Source organism: Rhinatrema bivittatum, chromosome 9, assembly GCF_901001135.1.
Source record: "Rhinatrema bivittatum chromosome 9, aRhiBiv1.1, whole genome shotgun sequence".
Taxonomy (NCBI): Eukaryota; Metazoa; Chordata; class Amphibia; order Gymnophiona; family Rhinatrematidae; genus Rhinatrema; species Rhinatrema bivittatum.
Window position 1 is genome coordinate 194644061 of NC_042623.1, and position 26214 is coordinate 194670274.

The 26214-nt window shown below is 43.4% G+C and overlaps 1 protein-coding gene across 12 annotated transcripts in view; it reads left to right on the forward strand.

Moving 5' to 3' along the window:
* AGFG1 (ArfGAP with FG repeats 1) overlaps window positions 1-26214 on the forward strand; it is a 227273-nt gene that overhangs the window by 162848 nt on the left and 38211 nt on the right. The window lies entirely within an intron of this gene.

The window sequence follows — 26214 nt, forward strand, 5'->3', positions numbered from 1 at the left end:
TGCTGTGTCATCAAGCCACCCCATAGAGAAACAAAACTCAAAGAGAAAAAAGTCCATCGCAATCAGTCATTTAGGATCAGACTCCTGAATTGGTGTGGCAATGCCTGAATGTAGGCGTCCCAAATTTGCAAAAATTTACGTCAATGAAGAGGAGAGGTTCTGGACACCAAATTTTCCATCTGCATCATTCGATGTAGAGAGTTCCTCCACATCCAAAATGAGGGTATATCACTTCCCTTCCAGAGGAGCAAAATGAGTCGTTTCCCCACCAGGCTTGCCTTTTTAATAAACACACGAGCCTCTAGTCCCCGAATCAACAAGGGAGGAATGCAGTCAAATAATATCTTTTGGAGAGAGAGGAATAGAAACCTGAAAGGTCAGCCAAATAGCTTGCAATGTGACCCCAGAAATGTCTGATGGGAGGACAGGTCCAGAAGGAATGAGAGAGGGTGCTAGTAGTCCCACTGCAATTCTCACGCGTCTCTGAGTCCTTTAATTTAGCTTTAAACATAATTTGGGAATGCAAGCTCTCCGAAGGAATTTGTTTTACATTTCTCAATAGTACATGTTAAAGGTTATCTTCGAAATCTGTTTAAAACCAGATTGAAGGATAGAGGGTGTAAGTGTAAACACACAGGGGTAGATTTTCAGAGCCCTGCTCGCCTAAATCCGCCCAAAACCGGGCGGATTTAGGCGAGCAGGGCCCTGCGCGCCGGGAAGCCTATTTTACATAGGCCTCCCGGCGCGCGCAGAGCCCCGGGACTCGCGTACGTCCCGGGGTTTTCGGAGGGGGCGTGTCGGGGGCGTGTCGGGGGGCGGGCCCGGTCGACGCGGCGTTTCGGGGGCGTGTCGGCCGCGGTTTGGGGGCGGGTACGGGGCGTGGCTACGGCCCGGGGGCGTGGCCGCGCCCTCCGTACCCGCCCCCAGGTCGCGGCCCGGCGCGCAGCAGGCCCGCTGGCGCGCGGGGATTTACGTCTCCCTCCGGGAGGCGTAATCCCCCGACAACGGTAAGGGGGGGGTGTAGACAGGGCCGGGTGGGTGGGTTAGGTAGGGGAAGGGAGGGTAAGGTGAGGGGAGGGCAAAGGAAAGTTCCCTCCGAGGCCGCTCCGATTTCGGAGCGGCCTTGGAGGGAACGGGGGGAGGCAGCGCGGCTCGGCGCGCGCAGGCTATACAAAATCGATAGCCTTGAGCGCGCCGATCCCGGATTTTAGTGGATACGCGCGGCTCCGCGCGTATCTACTAAAATCCAGCGTACTTTTGCTTGAGTCTGATGCGCAAGCAAAAGTAGGCTGTTCGCGCGCCTCTTAAAATCTACCCCACAGTCTTTATTCCATCTCTCAGCCAACATAGAAATGGTATCCATTTTCACAATTTTTTAAATACTTTATGGGCTGCGGATAAAGACAGTGGTGGTTGTTTTTCTAACAGTAACACATCGTCCAAAGCTTGGAACGTGGCAGGCTGCCTAGTATCAATCGGCAGGGATTTTATATAATGCTGCAGCTGCAAGTAGGAAAATAGATGGGAGGGTCGCAGACCAAAAAGATCCTTTGTCAGGGAAGAAGTAAAAAGTGTCCCTTCCCCGTCAAGAACATGACCCAGTTGAATAATGCCCTGTTCTGCTCAGAAATGGAAAACTGCGGATTGGAGTAAACGGAGGGTTCCCCCGCAGAGGTAAAAGATAGGCACACATACGTGAGCTTACCATCCACTTAGTTAAATGCATCCATGCTTGCCTGATTGGGTCAATTACTATATTGGGTTGGAGTGCTTCCGGCAGATCAGCAAAAGGTGCCTGCATAGTGAACTGTAAGTCCAGAGGGGCCACCAGTGCTTGGTCAGCAGAAATATTTATATAAAAAGAGGTGCTTAGGAGCTACTCCTGCTCTATATGCAAGTTTCTGGCTAAATTTATAGATTCTTCCGGAGGCTTTTGACTGAGGAAACCTACACGAGGTGGCGAATCTGAGCAAACAGATCAGAAGAATTATAGCACGGAGAGGTTGAGACCCCATAAGGTTGGCTGGATGTTGTCAGTACATTCCCCTGAGGAAAGACAACGTCTGAAACATGGACGGTTCATGTCGGGATCATCACTAAGGTTTGATATAATCTGCCAACACAATCGGGAAGCTGGATAAGGACTCTCCTTAAAACCTACCTTAAAGCCTCATAGCCTGTAAAGCGTTTAATTCGCATAAAAAAATCTTTTTTCATGATCACACAGCCATGGAAGAGTCTGCAGTTCCTTTGGGACTTTCACTAAAAATTATTTAATTTCAAAAAAATTACACACAGAGGAGGAGGTTGGTTGATGATTATATACCAATGAAGTATTGGTGCGGGGACTCCCTCCAACTCCATAAAAATTTTTGTTAAATACACATACATTCAGACAATAAACCTTTTTGTTCTATATAGTGTAGGTGTATAAAAATCATCAAGAAAATGGAAAAAAGACACATTTAAAACTTCCACTGAAAGCACAGTATTTAGTCAGCGATAGTCTTTCTCTTCTTGATTTATGTCTAATTATTGAGCATCGCTGATTTTTTGTTGTGTACGGAGAGGTTGCCTTGGTTATGTCTGGAAATATCCAGATCTTTTGGCCTCTAAACAGAGAGTCCTTATTTCAGAAATATAAACGCAGAATATTATTACAGTCTTGCATAAAAACAAATGACACCAACAATGTAGCTCGATCTGACACATTTTCTTCACCAGAATTTTCAAGGAAATAAGTCAAATTAGAAGGAATGTCGACAGCATTATTATCCAATGATCTTCTATTGGTTGGAAGAAAATAAATCTTTTCCATAGGAGGAAGAGCATTCTCAGGTAGTTTCAAAACCTCTTTTAAATACATGGAAAACAGATCTAGAGGTGTAATCAAAGGCATTCAAGGAAAGTTGAGTATCCTCAAAATTGCTGATCTAAGAGTTTTCAGTATTCTCAGATCTGCGAGAGATAGACAAATGTTTGATAACATTTATTTGTACATTTTGAATTTCCACTATATTGGTTTTCACCTCAGTCACTTTCTGTTCCATAGAATCCAAGGGTGTTTCAAAGGATTGAGAGTTTTTATATAAATCTGGAGTTAGAGACCAAATCAGTAAGAGACTTATTTACTGACATTAGGACAGTCCAGAGATTATCCAGAGTTATAATTTCAGGCTTAACACAGTCGGAGATATTCGGTAAAATTATAGAAGAAATCCCTGAAGGTGTATTAACTTGTGCCAAACCTGCTTTCTGCGAATCAGTCATCAGCGAAGGCGTTGAGACCTCACTTTCCTCAGTAAGTCGTGCTCTTCGAGGCCCCCCTTCAACTTCCAAGCTCCGGTTATGCACCAGCAAAATGGTGGAAGCCATGCCTGATGAAAAATTGGAGCCTTCCAGCTCACTCGGTGGTTCTAACAAAGCCTCTACCGAGGCAGCTTGTCCAACAGGAGGGCATGGAGTGGAACGGTGATTTGGGGCTAAGAGAGACATCTGCTGATGGGCTGGCATCCCCAGATCCAGCCAAGCCAGCTTCAATCACCGAACTCTGGATGAATTGCGCTTCAGTTAGCGATGTTTGGCAAAGGGAAACCGGCGAACTTGTCACCTTCGCTTGTCTTACAGCTCTTTTCCGTTTCCCCATTAGAAAGAAAAAGTTATTTCAGTGGAAAATTTAAGTTTACTGGGGATTTTCGGGAGCTGTGCTGAAACGCTTCTGCTATGCAGCCATTTAAGCTTTTTTTTCGCTCACTGGTGGATAAGAGAGTCCAAAGCCGTTTGGATGGACATTCGTTTCTCCCTATTAAGACGGGTATTAGATTGGATAAGAGCTTTTTTGGCACGGCTGAACTGATCGCTTAAAGACAGAAGGTGTTTGTCCAGCATCCTCTGATGAGCCAGGTAGGAGATGATATCCCCACATATTACTGCCTTTGCAGTAACCAGAACAAGACAGGGTCATTCACATGTTTGCTGTTCAAAAGAGAATAGTCCTGCCATTTAGAATGAAGGATTTCACAAAAGTGAATGTCTTCAGCCAGGAAATAAGGAAAACGCCAGACATAAGGCTGGGGAAGGGACGGCCACGTGAATTCTAACCAAATAGGGGCATGGTCGGATATAACAACTTCTTCAATGCCAGAGTCACTGACTTTGGAAAAAGCATGAGAACTAGCTAGTAGGTAATCTAGTCTGGAGTATGTGGTATGGGCCCGGGACAAATAAGTAAAATCTGTATTCGTGAGATGGAGAGTCCTCCAAGCATCTACCAATTGTAAGGAATGCTCAAGGAAAGAGATCCCCTTACTTGGCTTACGTATCTGCATACTGCCATAGGAAGTGTCTAATTGGGGGTCCCTAGCAGCATTAAAATCACCACCCACTATTATATTGTGCTCTAAATAGGGAAGGAGGAGGCCATAAATCTCTCGAAAGGAAACAGGATTGTAATTATTAGGAGCTTACAAATTACATAAGACAAGGGGGGTATAATGGAGTTCTGCAATCAAAATAATATATCTGCCTTTGAGGGTCCTTAATTTCTGTATAAACAGATTTGGTAGATGCGGAAGCAAAATGGACTGCACCCACCCAACTTTGGCATAACTTTTTATGTTCACAGTCCGTAAGATGTGTTTCTTGTAAGAATACTTAAGTCTGCTGACTTCCTCTTAAGAGCAGCGAGAATCTTAGACCGCTTTACAGGTGAATGTATAACCCACACATTCCAGGAAATGATGCGGATCCCACGAGGGATCATTTGCAGAATCCTAAAATATCAGAATTTGACACGAATCTATTTTTTTTTTTTATTCTTTATTTCTGATTTTAATTCACAAAGTAAAATCAAAACATTTGTTATAATTCCATACAATGAAATTATTTTCGAGGAAAGGGGTTAACATAATTCTGATAGCTTCCCAGCAATTCAAATTTAACATTACATAAAACAAATCTCCCCTTTCCAATTACCAAACAATATTGGGGAACTGCTAATGAGCATAAATTCTAAGGAAAAGTTAATACTCTTATATAATAACAGAAACATGTCAGGCTAATTTCCAAACCAAACAGTTATTGCTGGCTAACATTACTTTCCTCATCACCTCGGGCCCTTTGCCCTTCTAAGAATTTTTCCAAATCAGAAGGTTCATAATAGATATATTTTTTCCCCTTCACCCACATCACACATTTACAGGGAAACCTTATTACAATTCGTATCCCATAAGTTTTAGCAATATTTGCTAAAATAATGAATTTTTTCCGCCTGACTTGGGTATCCCTTGCTATGTCTGGATAAATCCAGATTCTCTGGCCCAGGTAGAGCGAGGTCCTATTTGACATATAAACCTTAAGAATTTTATCTCTGTCCTCTGACCGAGAAAATTTTACCACAAGGGTACCCCTTTTCTCCACTTGGGCACTAAGAGATGTCTCAATTAATTCTGTAAGTCCATAAACCACCAAGCACAACAAAGCACTCTAAATATAATTCCACACCCAGGTGAGTGCTAAGAACCGGTTGTACAGTCCCAATAAGCTTAAAAACGATTGTAAGTCCAAAGGTAATATTTATTCAAAACGGCAACTCCACTGTATATACAAGATCATGCTTTTAGCAAAAGGGTCCCCCGACACGGACCCGTGTTTCGCCAGGGGCTGCATCGGGGGGGACGCACAAGGAGATTCAAAACAATCTGTAAATAAGATAAAGAATACAGGACTGTCACTAAATGATGCTGTCAGTGCCATGTATACAAACAAACAGAGTGTTCACTTACCAAGTTGAAGAGTATACACACGTAACAGGGAGCACGTTTAATTGTCATTCAACATGGAGTTTTAAACACGTAAAAGGCGCCAAAACCTTCACAGACCAATCAGCTGAGCCACACAACCCACCAATCGGAGCAACGTATTGCCTTCCAATGAGCTGTCAGAGAAAATGCACCCATTCAATCTCTTTATTGAGACCTACGGGGGTGACAGTGTTTAGTCGGTAAATCCAACGCTGTTCACATCGAATTAGATGGGCGTCAAAGTCTCCCCCTCTAGGAAGGGGAGATAGCACTTCCAAAACAAAAAAGAAAAGATCAGAAATTGAATGAGATAAGGCCACCCAGTGATCAACCAAGGGAGCTAATGACCGTGATTGTTTGATATTAGAACGATGTTCTATTATACGAGTCCGGATTTGTCTATTAGTCTTGCCAATGTATAATTTGTTACAGGGACAACGGATGACATAAATTACACCTGTAGAGCTGCAATCAGTGAAATTAAACAGGGTAAAGATTCTGCCTGAAATAGGGTCAGTGAAGTCAGACATCGTAGCAGTATGTTTACAAACCGAGCAATTTCCACACGGGGCATGTGCACCTCGTGTGTGTGCCAACGTATTATGAGAAAAGTCAGAATGAGTGAGGATGTCTCTTAAGTTCCTACCCCTCCGGTACGTAAAACGCAGTGAGCCCTGAAACAGTTGTGAAAAGGACAAAGCTAACCAGTGTTTCCGGACAATTGAAGCAATATTATAACTGGCTGGTGAAAATGGTAAAATGCAATTTACAGACTTATCCGAATCAGCATGTGAGGGTAGAAACAACAATTCTCTGTTGACATATAAAGCTCTCTTAAAAGCCCGCTTCAAAATCTTCAAAGGGTACCCCCTCTGTCTAAACCGGAGTAGCATCTCCTTAGCTTTGTCAAGGTACTCAGCTTTCGAGGAGCACAACCTGCGTAGCCGGAGGAACTGACCTGTCGGAATGTTGGTCTTAAGATTTCTCGGGTGACAGCTATCAAATTTTAAAATCGTGTTACGATCAGTATCTTTTCTGTATATTGAAGTCGTGAAGATACCATTGTGAAGTTTAATCAGCATGTCCAGGAAGGGAATTTGAAAGTGATGTAAATTAAAGCTAAACTGTAGATGGGGGTTGCAGCTGTTCAACCAATCAAAAAACATAAAAAATTGGATCTCAGTCCCTAACCAAATCAGCAGCACGTCATCAATGTAACGGAACCATGCATGTATAAATTCTTGCCAAACTGAAGGATAAATGTAGGATTCCTCAAATTGTGCCACGTATAAACATGCAAGGCTGGGGGCCATCGTAGCCCCCATGGCCGTCCCTTTAATTTGTTGATAAAAAGTATTTTCAAAACGAAAATAATTTTTAGTGAGTGCCAGAGTCGTCAGTTGCATGAGAAAGGTTGTGGGGACACGAACTGGTGCAGGTCGTTGATTAAGGACAGCCTCAATAACCTGTAAGGCTTCCTGTTGGGGAATATTGGAGTAAAGAGATGTGATATCTAGTGTCACTAGTAAATATGGTGGTGTTGGAGCATGTAAATTATTCAATAGGGTAATAAGATGGGCCGAGTCACGGACGTAAGATTTTATCTGTGGAATTGTTGGTCTTAGAAATATATCCACAAATTTAGAGAGAGGCTCTAAAATAGAGCCAATCCCAGATACGATCGGACGTCCAGGGGGATCCACCAAAGATTTGTGGATCTTGGGTAGTACGTAAAATACTGGGATGGTGGGAAACGAGGACGTGAGGAAATTAACCTCACGTTGGGTTATATAGTGGTTTGTAAAAGCATCTTGAACCAAAGAGGTTATAGCATCCTTGAGAGTAACAGTAGGGTCGACTTGTAAGGGGAGATAAAATGTGGTGTCATTTAATTGGCGGTGTACCTCAGTTCTATAATTGGTGCGATCCATAATGACCACCCCACCCCCCTTATCAGCAGGTTTTATTATTATTGTGGGGTCTGCTGCCAATGAAGATAGTGAAGCATTTTCTTCCTTACTGAGATTGTATCGAATGTGTTGGTGAGACTGAGATAGAAGGTGAATATCCTGTTGAATTAATTTTTCAAACACAACCAGCATCGGATCCACTGGACCAGGGGGGATCCACTTGGATTTTGTAGTCACTAAAGATCCATCAGGGGTAGATTGAATATCCTGAAAAAACAGTTTCAATTTTAGCAACCTAAAAAACCTATGCAAGTGTACTTGTACATTAAAGGGATCATTTTGGATAGTAGGTACAAATGACAAACCCCTAGACAGTGATCTTGACTCAATTTCAGACAAAGTCCGTGAAGACAAATTAAAAATTAAATCAGAGTCTATTGCCAGGGATCTGGTTGTTGCCGAGTCGTTCTGGTTGTGCGTTGAGTGGGTGGGGGGCGACCCCGGGACCTGGTCCCTCGATTGCTGCGGGATACCTGTCCCGAGTCTAAAAAAGAAGTAGCTATAGAGGCATAATGTCCCGATGATGAGGAGCCCGTTTGTAAGTTCTGATTTGAGCGAAGGTTTGGCACTGGGATGTCTTCCCCCGAAGACTCGTCCGAGGATGACTGCGCAAAGGTGACTACCCGTTTCTGTGGGCGATTTGGATTGAGCCATTGGTACACGTAACCCTTAGTATAATCTGTGATGTCTCTCTGAAATTTTCTAAATTTGGCTGCCTTTAAATCTTTCCTGAATTTGTCAAGATTTTCTTTAAATTCAGTATGTTGTTCAAATATGTCCAGAGATGTAAAACTAGACCTGATGGTCTGAATGCTCGTTTCCACTTCAGTTTTTAAAGGGGTGATCACCTCCTTGGTGGTCTCAATGATCAAAACCATTAGATCGAATGAACATTTGTTCAAGATTTTGTTCCATCGTTCAATGAAGGCAGGATTATCCGCGTGCAATCTAGGTTCTTTCTGGATCCGTAACCCACGAGGAATTCTTCGTGCTCTACAATATTCAGTCAACGTAGAAGCATGAAGTTCAGCGCGAGTAAGACGCTTCTGTGTGTTGATAATGTCTATCCAGGTTATAGTGGGGAGATCTTCAGCTGTGTCTGTGAAGAATGGGGCGTCTGCAATAACTGCCTGAAAAGCCTCATCCGAGTAACTGAAGGTCTGTTCGTCGTCGGCACTGGCAGCCATTTAATCTGCTCACATCTAAGGAATGTAAGTCCATAAACCACCAAGCACAACAAAGCACTCTAAATATAATTCCACACCCAGGGAGGGGGAGACTTTGACGCCCATCTAATTCGATGTGAACAGCGTTGGATTTACCGACTAAACACTGTCACCCCCGTAGGTCTCAATAAAGAGATTGAATGGGTGCATTTTCTCTGACAGCTCATTGGAAGGCAATACGTTGCTCCGATTGGTGGGTTGTGTGGCTCAGCTGATTGGTCTGTGAAGGTTTTGGCGCCTTTTACGTGTTTAAAACTCCATGTTGAATGACAATTAAACGCGCTCCCTGTTACGTGTGTATACTCTTCAACTTGGTAAGTGAACACTCTGTTTGTTTGTATATATGGCACTGACAGCATCATTTAGTGACAGTCCTGTATTCTTTATCTTATTTACAGATTGTTTTGAATCTCCTTGTGCGTCCCCCCCGATGCAGCCCCTGGCGAAACACGGGTCCGTGTCGGGGGACCCTTTTGCTAAAAGCATGATCTTGTATATACAGTGGAGTTGCCGTTTTGAATAAATATTACCTTTGGACTTACAATCGTTTTTAAGCTTATTGGGACTGTACAACCGGTTCTTAGCACTCAATTAATTCTGTAACATTTAAAGTTAACTCCTGCTGATCTTGATTTATATTTCCATTTTGGCTGCTCTGTGCTATAAAATAAGCTTTAGCAATAGAAGGTAGATCTTCAGATGTTAAAGAGAGAACAGTCAAAAAATAATTCTTTAATTGTTCTCTTGATGAAATCAATTTACACTTGGGAAAATTTATTATCCTGAGATTTGAGTATCTTACTTCATTTTCCAAAGACTCCACTTTTTTAGCTATAATATTTTCACCTTTGATACTGGCCTGTACATTCTTTACCGAGTTTAATTCTTCTTCAACTCTTACTAATGTTAAACTATTGCTAGTAACCAATGGATTTATATTTAATATCGCATTTTGCATCTCCTTAATATTCACATTTAAATTTGTAATATTAGTCTGTAAAGCTGTTATTGCTTGCCATAGCATTTCTAGGGAAACCTGTTTGGGAGGTGATAATGTATAAGTAGGGGTTGAGGACAAAACATTTTGCACAATAGTTTCTTGTCTGTTAAAGTTCCCATTATCGGGAGAGGAAATAATTTCTCCAGCAATTTTTTGATCTTCCGTCGGGTTTCCTGTTTCTCCCGACAATATGCTCTCCCTCTGATGGACCAACTGCTCCTTCGAGCACATTCACACACACTGGCTTCATACCCTGTGCCTCCTCAATAGGACTTTCCAGCAACATCGACTTCCGTATGTCTGGAAAGCCTGGTTCAATGGTATAGCCAGTAGGCAGAGGGGGAATCTGTACTGTTGGTGCCCCGGGACTGAGAGTCACTTCGCCTGATGGAGAAGAATTCTGCTCCTTATCTAACTCCATAATAGGCCTCTCCGGGGTTATAACTCCCGACGGTGAGTAAAAGCCTGTTATCATTGCTTGTATGGGATTCGGTCTGGCAGGTACTGAGGACTCCTGCCTGACCTTACCCTTACGCTTCGTGTGAGGCATTAATTCAAATAAGGTTTATCAATGAACTAGGGATTTACTCACAGTTCTGTTTTCCTCAAGTTTCGGAATGAAAGGAGTAGGAGCCAATATACCCAGCACTAGAGCAAAGTTCCTGGCGCCGCCTTCGCCTTCGCCGGCCTAAGCCGGACCAAGCCGCGCGCCCCTTACGGAGCGCGCGGCTTAGGCAGCGTGCGCCGACGGCGGCGGTGCACCGTCTGCCATTTGATTTTATAGCGGCAGACGCGAACTGCTCACGTGACCGAGGGACCTCCTTCCGGGTCGGGGCAGCCGCCGAGTCCCGCTGCTGTTCCAGGGATAGCCGATGTCACAAAGTCTCTCCCGGTAGGGCAATGGTAACCCACTCCTCTCCGTTTGCAGCTCCCCGACACGAATCTATTAAGGAATAAGAAGGGAACCCTCCCAGCAGGGGTCCCCCACCATTCACAGAGATTACAATGCATTCCAAAAGAACTATTACAGTAATAAGGCAGCACAATGTCACAGCACAAGATTAAAACCCATATAATAGCCCAAAACATCCCTTCCCAAAACTGTCTCCCCTTTCCCACCTCCAAAAATCCCCCTGGAAATCTACATCTAAAAAAAAAAAAAATCAAAGTGAGATCACCACCATGCAATTGGTTCCCGCACCCCACATCCAGTCCCAACCCCAAGGATAAAGAAACCAATAATAAAAATATATAAGTAAGCACCGGCCAACAAAAATAGTAAATTGCGATTGCAAGGTCCGTTAGCTATATTTGGTGCTAATCCCCGTCGAACAGGCTCTTGTATAGGAAATGACAACTTTTTTTTTTTTTTTTTTTTTTAAATCAAGTATCTCTCTCCCCAACCAAATTGTAATCAGACTTGAAGGAAAGGAAAGAAGAAGGGAAAAAAAAAATCTCCCCAAGAGTCATGTGTAGTATCGGCAATAAAAAAAAAAAAGAAGAAAAAGAAAAAGGCTCATTAGAACATAAGAAATTGCCATGCTGGGTTAGACCAAGGGGTCCATCAAGCCTAGCATCCAGTTTCCAATAGAGGCCACAAAAACATGGCAGTTACCCAAACACTAAGAAGATCCCATGCTACTGATGCAATTAATAACAGTGGCTATTCCCTAATTGGTAGATTTTATAAAGTTGCGCACACGCGTACTTTTGTTCGCGCACCAGGCACGAACAAGAGTACATGGGATTTCAATAGATACGCGCGTAGCCATTAAAATCCGGGGTCGGCGCGCGCAAGACTGCCCAAAATCGGCAGCCTGCGCGCGCTGAGCCACGCAGCCTGCCTCCGTTCCCTCCGAGGCCGCTTCAAATCGGAGCGACCTTGGAGGGAACTTTCCTTCGGCCTCCCCCCCCAACCCTATCTACACCCCCCCCCCACCTCTGTCGCGAAAGTTATGCCTGCTCGAGGCAGACGTAATTTGTGCACGCCGGGCCAGCTGCCGGAGCACCATGTTCCTGTCCGGAGGCCGCGGCCACGCCCCCGGGCCAGAACCACGCCCCTGGCCCCGCCCCGGATGACGCGGCAGCAGTGACACGCCCCCCCCCCCCCACACGGAAAGCCCCAGGACTTACGCGTGTCCCGGGGCTTTGCGCGCACCAAAAGCCTATGCAACATAGGCTCGGCGCGCGCAGTGGGGGTTTGGAGTAGGATTTCGGGGGTTACGCACATAACCCTCTGAAAATCTACCCCTAAGTAAACTTGATTAATAGCCATTAATGGGCTTCTCCTCCAAGAACGTATCCAAACCTTTTTTTAACCCAGCTACACTAATTGCACTGACCACGTCCTCTGGCAACAAATTCCAGAGCTTTATTGTGCGTTGAGTGTGAGAATTTTCTCCTATTAGTCTTAAATGTGCTACTTGCTAACTTCATGGAATGCCCCCTAGTCCTTCTATTATTCGAAAGTGTAAATAACCTATTCACATTTACTCATTCAAGACCTCTCATGATCTTAAAGCCCTCTATCATATCCCCACTCAGCCGTCTCTTCTCCTAGCTGAACAGCCCTAACTCTTCAGCCTTTCCTCATAGGGGAGCTGTTCCATCCCCTTTATCATTTTGGTTGCCCTTCTCTTACCTTCTCCATCGCAACTATATCTTTTTTGAGATGTGGCGACCAGAATTGTACACAGAATTCAAGGTGTGGTCTCACCATGGAGCGATATAGAGGTACTATGACATTTTTCTGTTTTATTAACCATTCCCTTCCTAATAATTCCTAACATTCTGCTTTGCTTTTTTGACTGCTGCAGCACACTGAGCCGATGATTTCAAAGTATTATCCACCATGATGCCTAGATCTTTTTTCCTGGGTGGTAGCTCCTAATATGGAACCTAACATCATGTAACTACAGCAAGGGTTATTTTTTCCCTATATGCAACACCTTGCACTTGTCCACATTAAATTTCATCTGCCATTTGGATGCCCAATCTTCCAGTCTTGCAAGGTCCTCCTGTAATGTATCACAATCCGCTTGTGATTTAACTACTCTGAATAATTTTGTATCGTCTGCAGATCATATATATAAGTAGCGGTCCAAGTACAGATCCCTGAGGCACTCCACTGTTTTACCCTTTTCCACTGAGAAAATTGACCATTTAATCCTACTCTCTGTTTCCTGTCTTTTAACCAGTTTGTAATCCACGAAAGGACATTGCCTCCTCTCCTATGACTTTTTAGTTTTCTTAGAAGCCTCTCATGAGGGACTTTGTCAAACACCTTCTGAAAATCCAAATACACTACATCTACCGCTTCACCTGTATCCATATGTTTATTAACCCCCTTCAAAAAAATGAAGCAGATTTGTTAGGCAAGACTTCCCTTGGGTAAATCCATGTTGACTGTGTTCCATTAAACCATGCCTTTCTATATGCTCTATGATTTTGATCTTGAGAATAGTTTCCACTATTTTTCCTGGCACTGAAGTCAGGCTCACTGGTCTGTAGTTACCTGGATCGCCCCTGGAGCTCCTCTCCAAATTGTTAAATTGTATATGTGATCTCACTGGAGTCTCAAACAGGAGCCGCTAGTTATCGGGCCAACAGAATGGGAGAACAAGTAAATTCCACGGTTTTGCTGGCACTGTTTCAAGGAACCCATTTATCAATCGTCACTGGCTTAGCTGACTTCACTACCGCCTGAACATTGAGAAATTGTTGGATCTCTGCAGCGTCCGAAAACCAACGGACCCCTCGGGCATCTGCACTCAAAGCTTGGCGGGATATATTAAAAGCGCACCAAGGCCCAGATCAAAAAGTTTGGAACAGTAAGGGGCTAAGGCCTGGCACTGTACCAACAGTGAGGCAGAGAAATCTTGGAAAACTAGGACCCTCTTGTTGTCATAGACCAGCATCTTCCCCAACCTTAGGGCCTGAAGTGTCTCTGCTTTATGAGTGAAATTAAAGATTTTCACTATCACCACCCCAAGTGGTTGGGGGTCTACAGGCTCAACTCCTGTGCTAGCCAGGTCTCGAGGAACGCAGGTAAGTTCTTCTCTTCCACTGATTCAGGCAGACCGACAAATCGCAGGTTTGACCGCCAAGAGTGGTTCTCCAGATCCTCTAAACGCTCTGCTTCTTGGTCAGAGAGGCTTTCAGTGATGATATTTCAGCTTGTGCAGAGCGGAGGCCATCTTGGTTATTGGACACCCTCTGTTCCATTTCTGCAAATCTTTTTTCGAAGCCTGCCATGCCTGCTGACAGCTTAGTCAGTTTCGCAGAGATCATTTTTAGTTCCGGCTCCAAGGGTTCAACCACCACTGTCTTCATGTCTGCTAATGTTGCCATAGATGCGGCTTCAGAAGGCCCTGCGTCTTCCACTGGTAGTTCAGCCGAATGGGCCTTGTCTTTATCTTTATCTTTTTTTGCCATCCGGGACGCCATCGGGTTGGTCAAGTGGGATGGCAAGAGAGCGCAGGACGAATAGGCTATGATCGGACCAGTCGAGATGTGCTGGCTGTTATGGAAGGGGCTGGATATTAAGGCCGGTGCCGAGAAGGGATTTCACATCCTTTCCCTTCAGTGCATCACGTGATCTCCCTGCACCTTACTTTTAAAACCACTTCAAATTACTTGAGCATGCACATGACTCAAAAAAAAGTGCAATATATCTTTTATGTCTGCTCTAAAATCTTTTAAGTTTAGTGTTTGCAAATCCAATATTATGAGCTTCTACCCAAATTCAAAGTTGGCCAGCCAGAGAAAGCTGATGAAACCAAACTTTCTAAAAGATTCTACTAAATTAAATCCACTTACTGTCCACAACTTTAATTCCTCCATAGTCTGTGTATACCTTTCAAACAAAAGCCAGTCAGGTAAACCAATTTTCGCCCACTGTGTCCTATTACCCATATTGGAGCTTTACATCCTCCCGCTTTCTCTTTACCTGTCAACCCAGTTAACTCTCCAGCTCCCAGTGCCCTTTCAAGCGCTGAAACTGCCATAACAATCAGACATAAAATAAAAAAAACAGAGTGCAAATTATACTTTCCCAACACTTCAACTTACAACTTATACTATTGTTATTTTTCCAGTACACATTTTATTAACAAATATACAGACAAATAATTCACAATCACTCTTAATAAGTACTCTTTTGGGCGTCCCCAAAGTAGATTAAAAAAATAAAATAAATAAAAATAGTGCACTGTTTGTAATTGGCCAAAAAGAAATCTTTTACTTACCTAAAAAATTACATTTGCAAATTAATTATATAGGCATGATTAACTACTTACAGATCTGTCTTCCCATGGGGTGTACTCACATCTTCCGGGTACTACTTTTGTTTTCTTCCAGAAATCAGAAACCTCTGTTCCTAGGTATCACTATGCAATAAACAAAACTACAAAACTTCATCCAGAAATCTTTATCTGGGAAACACTCAAACATCCAGAAATCTTTATCTGGGTACAGCCTTCGGACAAGATTGGTCCGAGTATTAGTGTTGGATCTGAGCCTGCCCGCAGAATCAGATGCAAGACCCCACAATAGATAGCCACATGTAAAGCAAAAAAAAAATTTCATAGATAGCCACAGCTATCAAGTCCCTGTTCAGGTGCCAAAAATGTTAAAGCTTACTCTATGCTTATGGCCAGGGACACAAGAACACTTAGACTCAGTAAAAAGTATAATGTATTTTTATTAGTCAATATAAGTGTTCTCGGGAGATGCTGGGTACTGGGTGCCCTTTGTCTTACAAACTGACCAGCATCTCCCTGTATATAGAAAGTGATCCTTGTTTTATAGATAACATTCAAATACAGGGTAGAAGGTTCTAGAGACTTGCATGACTGCCCAACTTATGTAAATGTACATAAGTTGTGATGTCAACTGCATGATTAAATCATCCCTAACTATCCCTGATTGGCTTCCCAGGATGTGTAGCCCATTTCCCATGGCTCTCTTTGTTCTGTTAAACTCTTACTGGTCAAGACAATCAACACGTCTGTAACTGTGGATTACAAACTCCTGAGAATGGTGCCTGAAGCTCCCCTGTGGTGACTCTATGAATAGACATCACCTGTCTGGTGCCAGCTTGCCTCCACAGATATCCAGGGACATTCTGTAAGTCACTCAATCCATTCAGCCCAGGCAGGCCAAAGACACGCAGAGGGTTCTGGGGATTTCCTTCTCCATTTTGGTTGTGTTCAGGCACACTTCTCATCATTCAGCAGTAAATTAATTTATTTGCAAATCTAATTAATAAAAACAATTCCATTCTATGATATTTAAGCCATAAGGCTACAATGTTTTTAAACGGAAAATCCATCGTCGTTCAAGCTGAAGTAATTTTCTCTCTCTCTCCTCCCCTGATATTTTTCTTCACATGATTGATGGCAAAACATTTCAAGTTGTCGAAATCGTGATTGAAATTTTTACAATGAAGGTCCATCGGTGCCTCGACCCTATTTCATTTCAAGTAACTTCTGTGAGCAACCATTTGTATTCTTAGTACCCCTAGTTGTTTTTCCAATATTTGAGAGAACACGGACAGAGAATTGCATAAATTACAAACTTGGAATTGCATATGGTAAGATGTTTCAAAGAATATATTCACTGATCCATAAGGATTGCAGAATTCCTTAATATTTAAATCCGAATTGAATGATAGCAACTTTTATAAGAGAGAGCAAATTTTATAAGAGACTTCACAATATAATGTAAACAATTTAATCCTAACTGCTCTGTTTTCTTATTCTAATTCTCTCCCCAGTTATAAGACCCTTGTTGTAATGTAACTTTTGATCTCTTTGCACTTGTTTTTGTTCCGTTTTTTGTTCACACCCCCTCGTTGTATGTAAACCGGCATGATGTGGTTTCTAATCACGAATGCCGGTAGAGAAAAACTCTAAATAAATAAAGTATTAATGCAGATGGAACATTTTCCACTCTTGTAATATCCACGTAAATCAGTGCCACCTATAGTTTTAATGGATCATCCTTTGATAGTAACGCTGGACACACATATTCTTTCAAATTCCTTGATTACTTGGTTATTTTCCATTTCATAGTTCCATACTGCTCATGATGCTGTACATAGTTCCATGGAAAGTCTGTTTGCTATTTTTATTAATTCGTTCTCTGTAAAGCCTGTTTGCTATTTTTTAGTTCTATGTTAACCGATGTGATGTTCCCATACTAATGTTGGTATATAAAAATCTACAAATAAATAAATCATACATATGAAGTTCTAATTTTTTGACCATTAAAACAATCATGTACACTTAAAATATTTAAATGTCTCTTCAAAACATCTTCAATTTCAGGCATCCTTTTGGAATATTGTGTAACAAACGGCAAATGTTCATCCTTCTTACATCTTGTATTTGATCTCAATAATAGATCTCTGTTAATGAATCTGGCACGTTTATATGCCTTTTTTACAATATAATATGGATAACCTCTTGCAATTAACGTTTCAGCCAATTTTGTCAAATGGTTTTTAAAATCAGATATTCATACAATTTCTATGACTCCATAGAACCTGGGAAAATGGCAGACTATTTTTTTTAAATGATCTGGATGAAAACTTGTATATTCTAAAAATGTTTTTCTTTGGGGTATTTTTCTTTTCTTTTTTTTAATATAAAGAAGTATAAAGCCTACCCTTTTCATCTTTCCTAACTGATACATCCAGAAATGAAACACTGTTTAAATCAAAATTGATTGAAAACTGGATATTTTCATCACATGCCCAATGGTGGGATTTCTGAGCTGCAGGCCTTGTCGTGACGGGAGCCATTCCTTCGGGTGACTCCGGGGGCATTACAGCTGTAACTGTTCCTTCCTTCTTACCCAAAGTAGTTTTGGACTTTCATTTGAATCTGTCCATCTCCTTGCCATCTCTGGATAAGGGCAGGGATGTGGAGGAGTTTTGCCTTTTGCATTCCTTTGATGTTCAGGGTCTTGTCATGCGGTATCTGGAGGTCTCTGAGTCTTTTTGAAAGACGGATCACCTGTTTGTTCTCCATGATGGGGAATAGGCAGGGCGCTCCGGCTTCACGGCCTACCATAGCTCGTTGGATTAAGGAGGTGGTCACAGCCATGTATGTGGATGCTAGAAAGCCATTGCCTGCTCAGGTTAGGGTTCATTCCACTAGGGCTCAGGCAGTGTCATCGGCAGAGATTAGTCTGTCTCCCATTGATATCCGCTGAGCTGCGACTTGGTCCTCCTTACACATTTTTTTTCCAGGTTTTATTGTCTGGATGTTCAGGCTCAGGAGGATGCAGCTTTTGCACGTACAGCGTTGACTGGACTGCGGGCAGCCTCCCACCCTGCTGGGGAATAGCTTTGGTACATCCCACTGGTCCTGAGTCTATCTGTCTACATGCTAGGAAATGGAGAAATTACTTACCTGAATATTTCGTTTTCCTTAATGTAGACAGAGGGACACAGCTTCCCTCCCTCGGCTGCTGCATGAGTGGGTCAATAGTCCTCCAGTGGGGCTCTGGGTCCCAAGGAATTACTGGTAAGTGTTCATCCAGTCCCTAGCAAAGGTTACCTAGAATCTTATGAGAGTTCAGTGTTTATGGTTGGTTGAGTACAGTTCTGGTTATCTGTTTTTAATCATGTTTTCAATCAAGTTTTTGCTAGTCTGTCCACAGTTGCTTTTGAAGAGAATACTGGCAGGCTGGGGTCACTGCAGGGCTATATATATACTGTGACGTCCGCTTGCTCCATCTCCATCTGCTGGCAGTGAAGCATAAACCCAATGGTCCTGAGTCCATCTGTCATCATTAAGGAAAATGAAATATTCAGGTAAGTAATTCTTCCATTAGCAATTAATGGTTGAATAGAATGTAAGCTCCATGGAGCAGGGAAAGTCTCTTATATCTGTACAGCGCTACATATGTCTAGTAGCGCTCTAGAAATGATAAATAGTAGTAGTAGTTATTAGTAACAGATGGGTTGTAAAGCCAGACCTTTGTCCATGCTGATGTCCTATATTAGCATATTGAAGGTTGAGTTCATATTCTTGTTTACTGATTGGTTTTGGAGGATTAAACACACTTTACATATCATTAATGCCCCTTATTGATTGGTTCTAGTTTAACGTACAGAGCTATTTTTTTTTTTTTTTTTTTTTTTTTTTTAGACAAGTGCATTTGCTATTGCCATTCCTCTACTGGATTCCTCTTACTTCAGAAGTACTTTTAATTTAGATTATAGTTATTTTTAATGCCTGGTGAATTAAGTAATAAATGCATTTTCCTTCCTTCCTTCACACACTAGAACTACTGTGGGATTTTCAGCTGTTTGTAAATGCCTTATTAAAGTCTTCACACGCTTGTATATTCTTCATATTCTATCTTATAAAAAAAAAATACAGTTTAAAAAAAAACTTACAAATCAAAATGCGTTAAAGTAGCTTTTCACTGAACTACATAGCATAAACTACACTTTCAGCATGAAACAATGAAATATTCCAAAAGTAGTAATTGTAAGAATAAAAAAAAGTCAGTCTTGATCGCATAAGTCTTCACCTTTGTCGTAACCAGATTCCCTATGAATTGCGAATGCAAAAAGACCTCAAGGCCTTTAAAAAGAGTTTGAAAGCTTGGCTTTTCAAAGAGGCATACGATTCCTAATTTCTGCTAACAGTCATGCACTGCTCACAATGTATGCCTTTGAGACTGTTTATTTTCCCTGTTTTTATTTTGAATGCTTTTATTAGTTTGGTTATTTTTTATTTTTCTACTTTATATCCTTTTATTTTTGTATGTTTTTACTCATTCCTTATTTACTTTTACCATTTTAATAATTTTATATTATAATGTATTTTTTGTTATAACCTTGTACACCGTTAAGATTGACAGTTTACAAAAGCAATAAATAACTGACCCATTTTTAGCTCATGTTCAAAAAATTGTCTTAAGGCCCATAAGTTAAATAGCAGCTTACCTATATCCATTCACAGTAGTTGAGCTGATTTGAAACTTCCTGGGAAAAGAATCAAGCTGTTCTGTTGTATAGAGTAAATTTGAAGCAAAGGTAAAAATAAAAAATGCCAAGCAAAGAGCTTCCAAAAGAACTCCAGCTAAGCATTATTCAGAGGTGCAGACTGGGGAAGACTATAAGAAAACTTTGCTATATGGATATTTATTTTATTTATTTATTTATAATTTTTATATACCGACATTCTTACATTAAAATGCAAATCATACCGGTTTACATAAAACAGAAAAAGCAGGAAAAAATATTTCCATAGTCAAATACAGAGAATATATATATATATATATATATATATATATATATATATAAATTTATATAGCATTTATATATATAAGGATATCCCTTGGGGTGATGTCATGGCTATCATTGTCAAGTGGAAACAGTTTGGCAATACCAAGATGCTACCATGATCAGGCTGTCCCTCCAAAATCAGTAGCCATGGGTTAAGGAATCCTTCTGAGGAAAGTCACTGTCAGGCTTACGATTACTTTCAAGGAGCTACAGATGTCTCTGGCTGAGACTGAGGAAAAAATTGATTGCTCAGCAATTTCTCTACAAATGTGGTCTGTATGGGAAGATGGCAAGAAGGAAGCCACAGCTGGAAAAATGCTTTATCTCAGGACAAGCAGGATGGGTGACATCATCAGATGGAGCCCTGTCACGGAACACTTTTGTCAAAGTTTCTAGAACTTTGACTGGCACACTGAGCATGCCCAGCATGCCACCACCCCATGGTCACACGGGGTCCCCTTTCAGTCTCTTTTTTTTTTTTCTGTGCAGCAGGTGCCTCGCGGGTTTAGGAGCTCTTGAGAGATTTTCTCTTACTTTTTTTCCTCACAGAATATTCAAAGTTTATCTTCATATTTCCCCTGTCACCAGGGTCCCCCATCACGCACTGAATTCCTCAGTCGTCGGTACATCAGTACCGCGTTCTCGCGTTCAGTTCCCGGCGGTGTACTTCTCGGTGCCCAGTCACCGACCTCGCACTGCCTATTTTTTCAATATGACTGGTTTCCGTAAGTGCCCTGAGTGTCTGAAGACTGTCCATGATGGACCCACACGAAGTTTGTGTATTGTGTCTCCGGGCCTTCCCACGATGTCCATCGGTATCCAAGTTGTGTGCAGATAACCCCCAAAGGTTGCCACGTCCGACTGGAGAAGATGGAGCACTTGTTTGGCTCCAAGCCTCTGACCTGCACCCAGAGGTGTAGAACAAATTGGCTGATCTTCCCTGCACAGGAGACAACTTGTTTGGGGATAAGATCCAAGATGCAGAGGCGCAGCTCAAAGATCATCATGAAACCCTGTGCCAACTGTCCACTGCCTCCTCGGATGCCCCCACCGCAGGCTGAAGGGTCCTAAGAAGGGACACCAGGAAACAAATTTACAGGCCACGGAGGTACTACCCTCCTGCATCCTCTGCTTGGACAAACCGGCCCCCTCATAGGGGCCAACCTCTTCAATATAGAACTCGTAGAATGAAGCCAGCCCTCCAGGCTGGACCTGAAGCTGGTTTTTGACTCCTATTCAGAGAGCAGCAGTCATTCTCCCTTGTACACCCCACCCAGTTTACCAGTGGGAGGCCGCCTTTGCCAACAATTGGCACTCAATTACCACCAATCGTTGGGTTCTGTGCATCATAACCCACGGTTATCATCTCAACTTTCTCTCTGTGCCCCAAGACTCCCTGCTTGTCCCAGTATGGTGTCTAAACAATCACACAGTACTCCTCGAGGCAGAGCTCTTTACCCTACTGCAGTTCAGAGCCGTTTCAACCAGTTCTCAGCGCAGCAGGAAGCAGGGTTCTACTCCTGGTACTTTCTAATCCGAAAAACACCGGCGGCCTACGTCCTATCATGGATCTCCGAGCCTTAAACAGATTCCTCTGCAAGGAGTGATTCAGAATGGTTTCCTTGGGCACCATGCTTCCGCTTCTACGACAAGGAGATTGGCTCTGCTCTCTGGACCTTCAAGACGCTTACACACCGCATTGCAAATACCTGCGATTCGTAGTAGGACACAGACCCTTCCAGTATAGAGTACTACGGCTTCGCTTCAGCACCATGAGTGTTCACAAAGTGTCTTGCAGTCATGGCAGCACAGTTGCGACACAAAGGTGTCCATGTCTACCCATATTTTGGATGATTGGTTCCTCAGATGCCATTCCAGGGAAAGCGTGCTCCACTCCCTCCATCTAACCGTGCAGCTGCTCCAGTCGTTGGGGTTTCTGATAAATTACCCAAAATCCCATGTAACTCTGTCCCACCAACTATCTTTCATCAGAGCAGACCTAAACACCACCATGGCCAAGGCGTTCCTCCCCAGAGAATGTTCAACCACACTATCCAACCTGGCCAGCTCGATTAGCCGTTGTCAGACAGCCTCTGCTCGTCTGCTGCTTACATTACTGGGATATATTGCATCAACAGTCCACTTCACCCCGATGGCTCGCATCGCCATGAGGATGACGCATTGGACCCTGAGATCTCAGTGGTCCCAAGCCATTCAAAAACTCTGTGGTCATCCATGTAACCAGCCAGCTTTGACATTCCTTCACTTGGTGGACATGGGAGTCCAATCTATGCAAGGGACTACCCTTCCAACCACCAGAACCTCAAATAACGTTGACCATGGGTGCCTCCAGCCTGGGCTGGGCAGCCCATGTCAAGTAATCTTCAAACAAAAGGAGTGTGGACCAAAGTCGAGGCGGATCACCAGATTAATTTCCTGGAACTCCATGCGATACGGTATGCCCTCTTTGCATTCCAGGACTGCCTGTCCAACAAGGTCGTCCTGATACAGACAGACAACTAGGTATCCATGTGGCATGGGCTCTTACCTGCTCTGCCAAGAGGCGGCGCAGATCTGGGCCTGGGCTCTGCTGCATTCCATGCTACTGCGAGCCACAAACCTGGCGAGCACAATGTGATGGCAGACCGTCTCAGCCGGACTTTCCATCCCCACGAGTGGTCCCTGGATCCCTCTGTCGCGAACAAAATCTTCCATCAGTGGGGTTAACCAGACATTGACCTCTTTGCGTCCTTTAACAACCGCAAAGTGGACCGATTCTGCACAGCAGCTGCAAGACACCAACTGTGGATGCCTTCGCCCACTCATGGAGGATGGGTCTGCTGTATGCGTACCCTCCTATTCTGCTCATCAGCAAGACTCTCATGAAGGTATGTCAGGACCGGGACTCAATGATCCTCATAGCCCCGTATTGGCCACTCCAAGTCTGGTTTCCCATTCTTCACGACCTCTCTGTCCAGCAGCCTATTCGCCTGGGCACAGCACCAAATCTCATAACGCAGGACCAGGGCAAATTGCGCCATCCAAACCTCCAGTCTCTGTCTCTGACAGCCTGGATATTGAAAGTTTGATATTACAGTCCCTTGACCTTTCTACCTATGTCTCCCAGGTCCTCGTAGCTTCACGAAACCCTTCTACTCGGACGTCTTACCGGTCAAAGTGGAAGAGATTCTCCTCGTGGTGCATGCAAAAAGGTCTAGATCCCTTCCACTGCCCCATGGCAAGGCTCCTGGACTACCTCTGGCATCTCTCGGAGTCTGGACTCCAGACTTCCTCCATCCGGGTACACCTAAGTGCCATAGCCGCTTACCATAGGGGATGCCCGAATTTCAGCGCAACTTCTTGTAGGATGCTTTGATAGGCTTACTGCAGCTGAAGCCTCCACTATGTTCCCCAATTGCAGCCTGGGACCTCAATTTTGTGCTAGCACGGCTCATGCAACCTCTGTTTGAGCCCCTTCATTCCTGCGAGTTGTGACATCTCCCTTAGAAAGTTATTTTCCTAGTGGCGATAACATCCACTCGCAGAGTCAGTGAGCTACAGGCCCTGGTAACCTACCCGCCTTATACAAGATTTCTCCATGACCGGGTAATACTCCGAACTCACCCTAAATTCTTGCCAAAGGTAGTGACTGATTTCCACTTGAATCAGTCCATAATACTGTCCACCTTTTTCCGAGCCCTCACTCTCACCCAGGTGAACGGGCTGTGCCCACCTTGGACTGTAACCGTGCGCTTGCAGTCTACCCAACTCTGTCTCCTTTGACAAGAATAGACTCGAAGTTGCGGTGGGCAAGCAGACCCTGTCTACCTGGTTGGTGGACTGTATTGCTTTCTGCTACCAGCAAGCAGGCCTTCTGCTAGAGGGACATGTGAAAGCATATTCACTCCAGACTTTCGCAGCCCATTACTGTCTGGACAAGACTGGTAGGCAAGACAGTGCGTTTAGCCAATCTGTCCTGCAAAATTTGTTTCCACTGTAGAAACCCAACTCTTCCTACCTAATGCCCACTGTGAATTTCGGGCTGCCCTTCGTTGCCAACATCACCCCTGTTATTGTCCCTGTTGCACATTTTTGGGTATTGGTTGGCCCGCTATGTTCTCAGGCAGCCTGTAGCTTGCTGTTCACCCATCTGTGGGGACTACCATCCTGCTTGTCCTGGGAGAAAGCAGAGTTGCTTACCTGTAGCAGGTGTTCTCCCAGGACAGCAGGATGTTAGTCCTCACGAAACTCACCTGCCACCCCGCAGAGTTGGGTTCGACTACGGTTTATTTTATTTTTCACTCATTCTTCTGCTTTAAAACGAGACTGAAGGGGGACCCTGGGTTGGTGGCATGGCCCAGGGTTGGTGGCATGCTCAGTGTGCCAGTCAAAGTTCTAGAAACTTTGACAAAAGTTCCATGACAGGGCTCCATCTGACTATGTCTCCCATCTGTGAGGACTACCATCCTGCTGCCCTGGGAGAACACCTGTTACAGGTAAGCAACTCTGCTGTATGATGTGCTGCATAGTGTTTACAGAGAAACCCTTAGAGGACGCCTGCACGTGTGAGAAGATTTTGTGGTCTGATGAGGCCAAAGTGTGCTAACACAACACATCACCTTGCTTACCGCCATCGCTAGTGTGGGGGTTGTATGGCAGCAGCAAGGTCAGAGAGGCTTATGAAGACTGAGGGAAAGATGGATGGTGCAAAGTACAGTCAGATCCTGGAGAAAAATCTGTTTCACTCTGCCATAGCTCTGGACTGGAGAGATGTCATCTTGCAGCTGCAATGGAGTGGCTCGGCAAGAAGAAACCGCGTGTTCCTGAGTGGCCCGGTCAAAACCCAGACCTGACTCCAATAGAAAATCTGTGAACAAGCCTTGCAAGACTGCGGTGCACGTCCGCAGCTAATTATCCCAGGTCAACGTGAAAGAGCTTGAGCTGTAATGCCAAGAAGAATGGGCCAAAATTGCACCATCCTGCAATGCAAAATTGGTAGATGCTTATCCTAAATAACCCATGGCGGCTGTAGCTCCAGAAGGGGCTTCTACGAGTATTAAGTCAAGGGATGTGAAGAGATATGCAATCAAGACTTTGCTTTTTATTCTTAATTACTGTTGGAATATTTCCAGAATTGTTCTTTCACAGTCAGTGTGGAGTATCTTGTGCACATCAGAAAAAGCAAACTCCTACTTGACTGCATTTTGATTTATAATTTTTAGACAATGTGAAAATGGGTGTGAAGACTTTTACAAAGCACTGAAAGGTACATGAGTGGTTTATACTGCTGATATACAGCCAGACTCTGCCTTGGCAAAAAATGTGTGCAAACTCCAGAAGAGAGACATGGTCTCCAAACCTTGCATTAATATACAAGTGGATACAGCTTTAATAATACTAAGCATAATGTATTTATGTGTTGTTTTTTTGTTTGTTTTTCTGGGCTAGCCCCATGGCTCAAGCTGTACTCTTATCTGGGAAGGGGGGTATTGCAACCTGGAGGGCCCCATTCCTGCCCTCAACAGGGCAAGGATTCTCCAGAGCCACTGGGAAAATGCTGAAGATGCAAACTTAACTTAACTTTTTTTTTTATTGTCAAATAAGTGTTTCATGTATGCAAGACTGTTCTTAGATGCTGCCACTGTGATGTGCTAAAAAAACAAGTAAACACCATGAAATGATTCAGCTTGGTTGACTTAAGTTGTGCTAAGCATCAGCTACTATAATGCAGTTTGACAGACTATTTTAACAAAGCTTACATTATTGTGAATGGGGCCTATTCATTGAAATGCATTAATAATGTTATCTTGGTTAACACACGGTAATAAACTTTAGTGAATAGGCCTGTATATATCCTTAGAGGCCTTCAGTAGAATTGAGCACAGGAGCTTCCCATTAAAATGGCTTTATA